Source organism: Gopherus flavomarginatus, chromosome 1 (assembly GCF_025201925.1).
Source record: "Gopherus flavomarginatus isolate rGopFla2 chromosome 1, rGopFla2.mat.asm, whole genome shotgun sequence".
In the NCBI taxonomy this organism is placed as follows: domain Eukaryota; kingdom Metazoa; phylum Chordata; order Testudines; family Testudinidae; genus Gopherus; species Gopherus flavomarginatus.
The window spans coordinates 256884783-256897566 of record NC_066617.1 but is presented as its reverse complement, the minus strand read 5'-3'; positions in this window follow the sequence as shown (position 1 = coordinate 256897566).

Sequence of the window (12784 nt, the reverse complement as noted above, 5' to 3'; positions counted from 1 at the left end):
TGCTATGTTTGTGGTGAAGTGACTTTTGCATCACAAAAGCGCAGTCTAACCACTATGGTTAAGAAAGCCTATCACTTTTCTTTTGGCTGCAGAATTGGAGATCAGGACAAGAGGTGGGCCCCACACATATGCTACAACACTTGTGCAACAAATTTTCGCCAGTGGTTGAACAGGAAAAGGAAATCTATGCCTTTTGCACTGCCAATGATTTGGCTCAGATCATACCAGCAATTGTTACTTCTGCATGGTGCCTCCAGTTGGGAAAGGTGTGTCAAAGAAGAAAAAGTGGACTGTGCATTATCCAAACATTCCATCAGCTATACGCCCAGTACCCCACAGAGAAGGACTGCCGGTTTCTGATGCACCAGAATCATTCTCACTTGAGTCAGACGAGGAAGAGGAAGAGGATGAAACTTCTGGTCCTGAACCGTCAATGTCACAGGACCCACATTTTCTCCCATCCTCCTCCTCTGAACCACACCTCATAACACAAGGTGAACTGAATGACCTTGTCAGGGATTTGGAACTACCCAAGAGTGAGGCAGAGCTGTTGGGCTCCAGACTACAGCAGTGGAATCTCCTGGCAGGCTATCAGGGCAAATGGAGCCCATCAATGCTTGCAGACTCTTGCTGGACAGTGACAAGAGATGCTCCATTTAATGAATACAAGAGACAAGCCAAGAATCGCCGAGTAGACACTGAATAGGACTAAACTATGTACATAATAGTTTTTTGCCTTTTGTTTCCTAATAAATTTTATTTATATAACCCTTTTGCTGATTTTTAAGTGTTACATAAACAGGACAGGTGAAATATTATCACGTAAAGCAACCATAAACACATGAAAAGACCTAGGTTTAGAATTTATGATTAAAACTCTACTAGTTACACAATATACATAGACATAAAATGTAAAAACTTACATATCGTAGAAACAGTAGCCAGTTGTTTTAATTGTCATATTTGAATTCAGCACATCAAAATACATAATAAATATCACATTTTATCTCTGAAGCAGACGACTTCTCAAAAATTGTAGACCAGTGTAATCAATGTAATTAAACATGCAGTAGAGTAAACAGCTCATTAAAAACCTATTTTTATTCTTGCATTTCCTGTGTGTGGTTTTAAATAATCACTGGTCTACACTTACATTATCTGTGTTGTTTACATTTAGATATAAATCTATTTCAAAGACCAGTTTTGCATCTGAATTACATTAATATTTAGGAAAATTCTGAACTAAGCCTTCCACTCCACTCCCCCTTTACTCTTGTCATATCTAGGTACTGCAGTATATATGGTAAGGTGCATCCCAAACTGATTTCTGGCCTCGGCAATATTTAGACACAAAGGGCAAGATTCACTACTTTGTGGGAGGTCAATAGAAGGCCCTCCACATTACAGAAGCCCAGCAATAGCCCTGCATTGGTGGGGAAGAGCAGAAAGGCCATTCAGGCAATTGGGGAGGTCAAGTCTCTTTAGGCTTTGAATAAGATGGTCTGGAGGAAAGCATTTGGGGCCCACTGGTTACAAAAGGATGTAAGGGCAGTACTATCCATAACCTGCAGTAGCCGACACAGAGGAGCTGGCACCACTATCTGACTAACAGGGAGGAACTGGCTGCAAATCTAAAGGCAATTTGAGTAAAAGTGATTATGAAATGATAGATTAAGGAAAGTGTGAGAGCAGCAGAACAAGGACAATGGACTTCAAAAAAGCAGATATTAAACTCAGAACTGGTAGGTAAGGTCCCATGGGAAGAAAATCTAAGAGAAAAAGGAGTTCCGGAGAGCTGGCAGTTTCTCAAATGATCTTAAAGGAACAGCAGCAAACTATGTTGATATGAAGGAAAGATAGGAAGAATAGTAAGAGGCCAATATGGCTCCATCAAGAGCTCTTTAATGACCTGCAAATAAAAAGGGAATCCTACAAAAGGTGAAAACATGGACAGATTGCGAAAGATAAGTACAAAAGAACAGCACAAGAATATAAAGACAAAATCAGAAAGGCTAAGGCACAAAATGAGTTACATATAGTCAGGGCCGGCTCTAGCAATTTCGCCACCCCAAGCACGGCGGCATGCCGTGGGGGGCGCTCTGCCACTCGCCGGTCCCGCGGCTCCGGTGGACCTTTCGCAGGCTTCCCTGCAGTGGGTCCAGTGGTCCCGCGGCTCTGGTGGACCTCCTGCAGGCGTGCCTGCGGATGCTCCACCAGAGCCGCAGGACCAGCGGACCCTCCGCAGGCACGCCTGCGGGAGGTCCACCTGGGCTGCCTGCCGCCCTCCCGACAACCGGCAGAGCGCCACCCGCGGCATGCCTCCCCAAGCACGTGCTTGGCGCGCTGTGGCCTGGAGCCGGCCCTGCACATAGTAAGGGACATAAAGGCAGTAAGCAGAGGTTCTATAGATACTTTAAGAGCAAGAGGCAGATGAAGGAGGACAGGATTAGAATTCAAAATTACCTTGAAAAACGGGAGAGTTGGTCTGAAATCAACAAGATGAAATTCAGTAAAGACAAATACAACGTACTACGCTTGTGCATTTGATTTTTTCTTCCTAACTACAAAATGGGGAATAACTAGCTAGGCAGTAGTACTGCTGAAAAAGATCTGGGGTGCACATAACATTCCGGGCCAGTGGAGGCTACGGGAAGCAGCGGCCAACACATCCCTTGTCCCACAGCGCTTCCCACAGCCCCCATTGGCCTGGAATGGTGAACCACAGCCAGTGGGAGCCGCAATCGGCTGAACCTTCGGATGCTGCAGGTAAACAAATCATTCTGGCCCGCCAGTGGATTTCCCTGACAGGCCGTGTGCCAGGGGTTGCCAATCCCTGGTCTAGGTTTACTTGGTCCTGCCTCAGCACAGAGGTCTGCCAAACCACATACCTTACAGGGAATTTAGGGGAGCTGATGGGGAAGAGGCTGCTGGCCCACCCTGGTTCTAATCACCACAAGGAGAGGCTGCTCTTCCAGAGAATCCTGAAAGCTGTGGACAAAGGCAGCTGCCAAACGACGTTATAAGGGAGCATTGCACAACTTTAAACGAACATGTTCTCTAATTGATCAGCAACGTAACAACAAAACAACGTTTAACCGGTACAACGTCAAGTGAGGAGTTACTGTATTCAAATGCTTTCTTCACACTTTCTCTGTTGAAATCTGCTGTTGGAAAATATTACTGTCATAATATCACTAACTACAAGATCACAGTAACAAGCCATCTGTAGCTAAAGAATGAATTAGAAGAACTTTTTTCTGTGATAATGAAAATAGGAACACTAAAGCACTTCTGAAAAGTTAATGCCAATACAATGCATTTGATCTGCAACTCCTGGTTTTTTTTTAAATATTTTCTTAGGAAAAGTATGTGATAGTAATACAAAATCCTAATTTTAAAAAATTGCTTGAAGATCACTTCAAGGCATTTTAGATTTTTTCATGGTTGCTAAATCAAGGACTATCAGGTCAAGAGAGACTGTTAGTTTTACAGATATACAAATAAATATCTGTAATTCTGAAATAATGCTCTTCAGAATCAGCCATGACTTTGATTCCTAAACATTTCAGAGATTAAGCATTACTTCACTATGTACAAATTAAATAAACATGTACTTTCAGTCTAAACTGACTTATTTCAGGCTAAGGAAAAGAGCAGTCACTTCCAGCACCACCAAAAGAAACATTTGCCAGAGCACAATGACGTTGCCATTCCCGTAATGGAGTGCAGAAATTCAGTGAACAAAATGGCTGCTGTCTTTGCAGACAGATATAGTTCTTAGAAATGCAAAGAGGCAGTACACAGCAAAGACTTCAAAAATTCAGGCAACAATCACTACAGTCAAAGGTATAATTCAGTAGACTTTCTTAATATTCAAATATTATTCAATCAACACCTCAGCTCAGAACTCTGTGAAACTCCTTAAAAAAGCATTTTCAACCAGAAAACCTGGGCTCAGTAACACTGGAAAACATATACTAAGGAACTCTTAAATTCTCCTGGACCATAGTTTAATCTTTTGTTAAGTGAACATTGGCAACATTTACTACATACTGAGTATCACATTCCTAAGAGGTCTCAGGTTCAAAAGGGACATTTCAATTTTGATTCTTGACCACACATTTTTAACACAAGTGAAATAATATACAAACTGTAACACAGTAATGTTTTTCAATAACAATGAAACACTACGCAAACTGTAATATACTCATGCTATTTTCATCTGTAAAACACTGCTTTGCCACAGCTAATAAGGCATATTGTTACTATATCTTTTCAATGTCAGTTATAATTAGATATATACCTGTTTGTTTCTAATAAGTTTCATTACCTGCTGCAGATGCAGAATATATTTCTTTAAAGGCATCGTAGTGTATTCAAGAATGACAAATGAATTTGTATATTGGAGAGTTCTATTTTAATAAGTGCACATTTGCCAATATTACAGCATGATCTGTTATATGGGAATGTATCTTTTAATGTTTCATTTATAGGGAGCATTCAAGCATCTTGCAAGGACTTTCTTTCTGAAACAGAACAACTGGCAGCCTTGAAGCCAAGATTACAACTATGAGATTCAAATACTTCACACACCTACTTCTTATGAGATCAAAAACAACTGGTCATTTTTTTTCTTTTACTCTTTCTGAATGATTGACTTTGTGGGATGAAAAATGTTATGGACTCTTGACTTTAATGTGAAGATAGGATGAGCAAAGCCAGGTCTTTGAAAGTTTGTGCGGGATCAGAGGTGACATTGTACAAGTTCTGCCAGAGACGCAGAATTGCTCTGAAATTCCTTCAGCAACTATAACTGCTCCCAGTTATCCAACTGGCAGAATTATCTTCCCAATGCCTACAAGTAGAAACAGGTGCTTCACATCTGGAATTTAGCATCTCCAGGTTTATCCTCTTAATCTCACTTACATTTATTTTCAAGGTGGAGAAGTGACCTTTTCATTAGCAAAGTCCTATGATATTTGCATTTGATAAATTGATGCATGGCAATGTCAATTCCAGGATATATGTACCAAATTACCAATAAGCTAATGATAAAAGGGTGGGAACTAAAAAGTTTACAAGATTAAGAAGACCTGACTGGTAGCTTGATACAGCATTCAAGATAAGAAGAATGGCAAATACTCTAGCCTATCTTCCACCAGCTCAGAAATATAACATATAAGCAATGCTGAAAGTTTCCAGTTTCCATCAGAGCTGTCTGCAACTAAATGTTCAGGGCCTGATATTCCACTTATTTACACTGGTTTTACACCAGTCTAATATCATTGATTTCAGTGGAATTACTCCTGATTTCCAATATGAGCAGAGAATAACACCTTCAAAATTAAAAGAAAGCTGATTTTAGAACTCATCATTTCCAGCACTCTCAATTCTACTTATGAATTATCTAAAAATGAACAGGGGCGGCTCTAGGGATTTTGTCGCCCCAAGCACGGCAGGCAGGTTGCCTCCAGTCGTTTGCCTGTGGAGGGTCCGCTGGTCCCGCGGACCTCCCGCTGAAGCCGCGGGACCAGTGGACCCTTCACAGGCACGCCTGTGGGAGGTCCGCCGAAGCCGCAGGACCAGTGCACCCTCCACAGGCAAGCCGCCGGAGGCAGCCTGCCTGCTGCCCTCACAGCGCCGGCAGAGCGCTCCCCTCGGCTTGCTGCCCCAAGCACTTCTTGGCGTGCAGGGGCCTGGAGCCGCCCCTGAAAATGAAGATACGTGAAGAGAATTAAACCTGATAGAAATGCTAAGTGAAACTATTTGATGATGAGAAAAAAAAATTCTACATAACTTAAATGAGCCAACTTACGCTTGTGAGAAAATATGTTTGACAAATGCATCTAGACATTCTTGCAAATGCAGCTTTAAAAGGTGACTTATCTGTTTATTTATTTATAAATTTCACTGATTTCCAAGGCCTCTAGGTGCATATACAAAATTTAACAGAACAACTGTCTTTAAACCAAACAGCCTAATAGGAAGAAAAGACTTCTCAATATAATTAGCTTCTGGGCTCCACATTGTTCTTGCAAAAGTCTGTGAAAAGAGATGGGCCTTGCTTGCACTGTGCCTTAATTACCTAAGTTTCAAAAGGACTGAGTACCCTGTAGCTCTCACTGAAGTCAATGGAAGCTGTGGGTGACCAGTGCTTTTGAAAATTACATGTGCACAAGAGTGATCCAATGGATATATTGTACTTGGACTTTCAGAAAGCCTTTGACAAGGTCCTTCATCAAAGGCTCTTAAGCAAAGTAAGCTGTCATGGGATATGAGGGAAGGTCCTCTCATGGATCAGTAACTAGTTAAAAGATAGGAAAACAGGGTAGGAATAAATGGTCAGTGTTCAGAGTGGAGAGAGATTAATAGTGGTGTCCCCCAGGGATTTGTACGGTGACTACTACTGTTCAACATATTCATAAATGATCTGGAAAAGGGGGTAAACGGTGAGTTTACCACACATGTGCACGTTTATTGATCCTCTCAAATAATGTAGTGACTTTTGTCTTTAAAGACCTATATAGTGTGGTCCATGATCCACAGGAGATCACCTTTCCTCCCATGTATTACCATGATAATTGAAATCAGCTGAGGTGCTTGAGTTAACCTTCCCCAGACTGAAATTGTAGGGGGTCTAGTGGTTAGGATAGTCTCAGTGGTGGATCCTTGAGTCTGCAATTCACAGAGATCTTGGAGTCATTGTGGATAGTTATCTGAAAACATCCATTCAGTGTGCAGTGGCAGTCAAAAAAGTTAACAGAATGCTACGAACCATTAGGAAAGGGATAGATAATAAGACAGAAGATATCATCATGCCACTCTATATATCCATGATATGCCCACACTTTGAATATTGCATGGTCACTCCATCTAAAAAACTATATTAGAACTGGAAAAGGTACAGAGAAGGGCTACAAACACTATTAGGGATATAGAACTGCATCCATATGAACAGAAATTAAAAAGACTGGGACTGGTCATCTTAGAAAAGAGATTACTAAGGGGGTGATATGATAGAGGCTTATAAAATAATAAATGATGTGAAGAAAGTGAATAAGAAAAGGTTATTTATGCCTTCCCATTATACAAGAATCAGCGGTCACTTAATGAAATTAATAGGCAGCAGATTTAAAACAAACATAAGGAAGTGCTACTTCACACAATACATAGTCACCTTGTAGAACTCATTGCCAGGAGATGTTGTGAAGGCCAGAAGTCTAACTGGTTTCAAAAAAGAATTAGATAAGTTTACAGAGGATAGGTCCATCAATGGCTATTAGATGCAACTCCATACTCTGGGTGTCCTAAGCCTCTGACTTACAGAAACTGGGACTGGATGACAGGGGAGGGATCACTCAATGATTGCCTGTTCCGTTAATTCCCTCCGAAGCATCCAGCACTGGTCCCTGTCAGAAGACAGGAGAGTGGGCTAGATGGACCATTGGTCTGCCCCAGTGTGGCCATTCTTATGTTCATGTTGATTTTACTCCTCGGGGAATTTTGAGCCACTGCACATAAGCAGAATTCATGTCCCCCACAGTTACAGTTTTCACCCACCATGGCTGCTGTGGCACCAGAAGAGAGGGCAGCTGGCATAAGGCCAGAACAACCAGCCACAGAGCGGAAGGGGACAGAGGCTGCTTTCCTCAGAGTGCCCTAGACATGGGATATGGAGGGGACAGACAGCGTGGGGCACACAGGGCTGCTGGGGGATCACATAGACTGGGGTTCAGAAGGGCTAGTGGAGAAGACAGACTGGAGTGTGGGCACAGGAGCTAATGGGGTGATAGCATTGATCCAGGGGCTGAATGGGGGTGCAGAGACATGTGGGGACAGGAAGGGGGTGGAGGGGTTCACGGACACATTGGGACAGAGGCAGATGTCCCTGAATGAATGGGATAGGCTAGAGGTCAGCAGGGGTCTGCATGGGGGAGGCTCCCCAGCTCCCTAACAATCCCTCTCCCTCAAAAAAAACCCTGTTCCATACTTCTGCCACCCATACCCAACAACCCTCCAGGTTCACTCCCAGGCTCCTGCCCAGCAATTACGTCCCTCTCCCTCAGCTCCTCCATTACCCCTGACTCACCCAAGTCTTTTCATTGCTTCTGAGGGGAGTGGGAAATACATTTCTATATTGTAGTTTAAATGAATTATTACTCAAAGTTCTGTATCAATATGCCTAGTTAGGAATATATTTGTCAAAAAACATTTCCTGAATCTTGTTTGTTGTCTGTAACAATACTTGCTGACAATATTTTGAAATAAATTACCAAAATAATTGATGCAATTATATTGTGTTATTTGTGTTGACAAATAAAATATGAAGAATTTTAAAATATTGTGCACAGAATTTTTACTTATTTGGCACAGAATTCCCCCCAGAGTATGATTTGCACCTGAGAACTGAACAGGAATCTACCGCCTCTGGTAGTAATATGTTGTAATACATTTTTGTAGCTTACACCTCTGAAGTGGCAGCTACCCACTGCCAGTTGAAGCTTCTGAGCAGTCTCCAAGTATAGTCTCTTGGAGAGGACTGAGCTCTGCCAAGAGGGCTACTTCTTGCTGGGTATGGTGCTGCAGCTCAGGTTTCTCCAGGAGGGAATTGCCTATGGACAGTTTGTGACCATCTTGTCCTAGACAAGCAGGATGCATGTACATTTTTGTAAATACACAAATGAAACTAGAAAATACTTTTACTATCAAAGATCTGCTCCAATGGAAAACTGATTGGCAAGGCCCTGAAACCTACTACCATTCGGGAAGAGGGTAACAGTGTGATCTTTAGCGATGATAAGTTAGCTCTGCGCATATTTTAATCATTGCTATATCAGTTTTGTCTACCTACTTATGGGTGTCACCAACCTCCACTGTTTGAGTTCACATAACTCCCAACGTTTCAACGGAAAATGTCTCAGACTCACTATTAAAGAATCCAGGATTTACTCAGAGGTTAGTATTGTTATAATGATGTTTGGTGTGTTCTATGGCTAGTAGTAATTATCGTAGTAGTTGTTTGCCTAGTAGTAATTTCCAAAAATGGCATGAAGAGCATCTGTTACATCAATGAAAACTCAGAATAAGAATATTCAATCAGAATTATTCACCAAATAATTTCTGAGAGGGGACAACTAGGTCTGTAGTTCATTAACAAGTATTTAATTTCAAGTATCCAATGTTAAAATTACAAGCCACTTTGACTAGATATAAAAAGTTTACAAGATGTGTTTATTTCCTCTGGCTGGATTAGTGTAATTCTTTAATTTAAGTTTCCTATATGAAAACTCATCTCTAAATTAAGTCAGAATTCACTCTCCATTCATATGCCCAAGTGTTTGCTTTCCTCAAGAACATTCTAGCCAGGATACTCATTTGCTGGATCATTTACAGAAAGGAAATATAAAAGAAGCACCAAAATAGTCAGAACAAAAATTCCAAATATTTGCAAAAATTATTTTCAATATTTGCCTAATTCTATATTTACAGGAACAGAGGATGTTTATTTGTAAATTATTCCTCTCTTCCTTCTTTACTCCTCACCTGAGAAGCCAATTACATTATAGATGGATGACTTATTCTCGCTGCCTTGCACCTTCTATAACTATTTACAGCTGTGCAAAGGGGGGGAAAAATATTACCACAGAACAGAATGGTGGCATTTTATACCCCCTTTGCACAGATGCAAGTGACTACACCAGGTGCAGAGAAATGTAGAATCAGGCTCTCCACCCTATAACTGCAGAATGAAAATTACAACTAAAATTAGAGTCTCTAAGGGCTGTCTTTTCATAAGCTGGAATTTTATTTTAGTCACTTTCACTTTGCTGATATTATTGTACAGTGTAAGGAGGAGTACAGCCAGGAAACACCAATGCAGGAATTGGGAATGCAATGCAAGAGAGACAAACTCCATGTCAGGGGAAAGGTAAATAAAGCGAAGAGACAACACCCACATGGAGGCACAGAGAGAATGTGGGATGGGGACAAGGCTGGGGAAGGAAGTGATATCCTCCAGCAAAACCTCCCATATGCTAAATAATTTTCTCCATAAAGTTCTTGCTGAGAACTCCCCACTTCTCAATTTATGCAGCAGAAGATCTGGGTACTACAGTGATGGGTGTGTTTGCATTAGCAAGAACTTATAGTGAATATGCAAATAAGATCATTTTATCAATATTACTAGAAAATCATATGCTTTGGTCAATAGGTAGTGTGATATTCTGGCACAATAGTATAGCATGAAATTATTTGTGTTTTCTGAACCACATCATTAAAAAAGTGAGATACGTGTATGATAATGAAGGACTTCTGTGTTAGTGGTTCTGAAATTATGATTTAATTACTTCATAATGAACAAACTGCTTGTTTATGCAAGTGGATTAGCTAGGCCCTGTAATATTAACTGTACATTCCCAGCTACTATAAATATTTCTGTCAAAATGAGCTGGGAAAAGAAGAGAAAGTTTGCCTGACTCTCCCTTTTACTTTGACTTCTATGTGATGACAAATACTAATAACATGCTAGAATGTAGAACATTAAATATAAAGGTGTTTTTCCTAGGCCTTGGGCAGGTTTCCCCTATTGACACCCCCTTTTCCTGTCCCCTAAGTGCTCCCTTTCAAAGTGTCCTCTAAGTGCTCCCCTTCCATGCTTCCACTTCTCTGTGGGATGGGACCCATGTGATCCAGCCATTCTCCGGCTGGATCTCCAGGTTCCCCTGATTGCCAACTGTGTTACTCAGCAGGCTCAGTGGGCTCAGCCCCTGCAAAAGATTCCCTTGCGGAGCCTGTGGACAGTGATAGTATGCAGTGACAAAAAAGCAACTGCTCTGAAACAAAGCATGATTTGTTTAGCCAGAAGGTATACAGCACTAGAGAACTGGATATAAAATAACAAAGAGACCCACTATTATTATTTGTATTACCATACTGCCTAGGAGCCTATTCTGTTAGGTACAGAAATAACACCGAACAAAAAGATGATCATGCATTCTGTCTTACCCCCTTACCTATTCCCCTTGAGCTCCAAAGTAGACATGACAACCTCGGAGCTCTCTGTTCTCAAGTACCAAGTTGTAATCTGCTTGCTGCAGACTGTGGCTCTCTGTCAGCCTGTATCTGTGTGTCAGCCTCATGGCATGCTGACCTCTTGTCCCCCTCCCCACCTCATAGGGCAGTTCTTTTAACAGATCAGGGTCATTTGCTCTTCAGATTTACAGCCTCGGCAAACAGCCCTGTCACCAGAGCTGGATCCCTTATAAACCAGGCTGTTTTGTTTGAGGGGAGGCTCTTATCTGGGCCATTACTTTACCTTTCTTGCTTGATTTCTTTAACTCCTTTTGATTTAACTCTATGCATTCAGGCAGGGTAATACTGAACAGATATATTCAGGAGCATAAAATGTTTATAAAAAAATACAAATATTTCCTGGTTTTCCACAGTGTTCACAACCCTGTGACAGAGAGGGAAAGAATGGCTACTTACCTTCACTAACTGCTGTTCTTTGAAATGAATCATCCACGTGGATTCTACTTCTGGTGCACATTTGCATGATCTGATTTTTTTTGGCTAACAATGTCTGTTGGGACTGCACCTGTGTGCTGGATGTTCTTGTGCTCCCACTCAAGGAATAAAGGGCAGAGTGGGCCCAATCATCCTTGAGTCCCTTTGCCAATACAGAATCTTTTCACTACAGGACTCCATAGAAGCAGGGAAGGAGGGCAGGTTGTGGAATCCATGTGGACAACACATCTCAAAGAATCACTGTTACTGAAGGTAAGTAGCTGTTCCTTCTTCCTTTTGTGGCTGTCCACATGGATTCTACTTCTGGTGATAAGCAAGCAGTGACCTCATAGGCAGAAGTTGGGTGCTAGCAGTCCAGTTTAAGCAAGGATTGTAGGACAGCTTTACCAGGTCAGATACCTGATCTTGAAGTCTCAGCTAAGGAGTAGTGCTGGGTAAAAGTGTGGACTGAACCCCATATAAGAGCTCTGCACATTTCTCATATATTAATTCATGTTAGCGAAAGAAGAACATAAGAACAGCCTAGTGGGTCAGACCAAAGGTCCATCTAGTCCAGTATCTTATCTTCTGACAGTGGCCAGTGCCAGGTGCCCCAGAGGGAAGAACAAGTAATCATCAAGTGATCCATCCCCTGTCGCCCATTCCCAGCTTCTGGCAAAGAGAGGCTAGGGCCATCATCCTTGCCCATTCTGACTAATAGCCACTGATGACCTAGCCTCCATGAATATATATAGTTCTTCTTTAACCATGTTATAGTCTTGGCCATCACAACATACTCTGGTAAGGAATTCCACAGGTTGACTGTGCGTTGTGTGAAAAAATACTTCCTTTTGTTTGTTTTAAACCAGCTGCTTATTAATTTCATTTGATGACCTCTAGTTCTTGTGTTATGAGAAGGAGTAAATCACACTTCCTTATTTAGTTTCTCCTCACCATTCTTGATTTTATAGCCCTCTATCATATCCCCCCTTAGTTGTCTCTTTTCAAAGCTGAAAAGTCCCAGTCTTATTAATCTCTCATCATACGTAAGCTGCTTCATACCCCTAATAATTTTTGTGCCTTTTTCTGTACCTTTTCCAATTCCAATATATCTTTTTTGAGACGAGGTGACCAGATCTGCACACAGTATTCAAGGTGGGGGTATACAATGGATTTATATAGAAGCAATATGATATTTTCTGTCTTATTATCTATCCCTTTCTTAATGATGCCCAATATTCCATTAGCTTTTTTGACTGCCGCTGCACATTGAGTGACT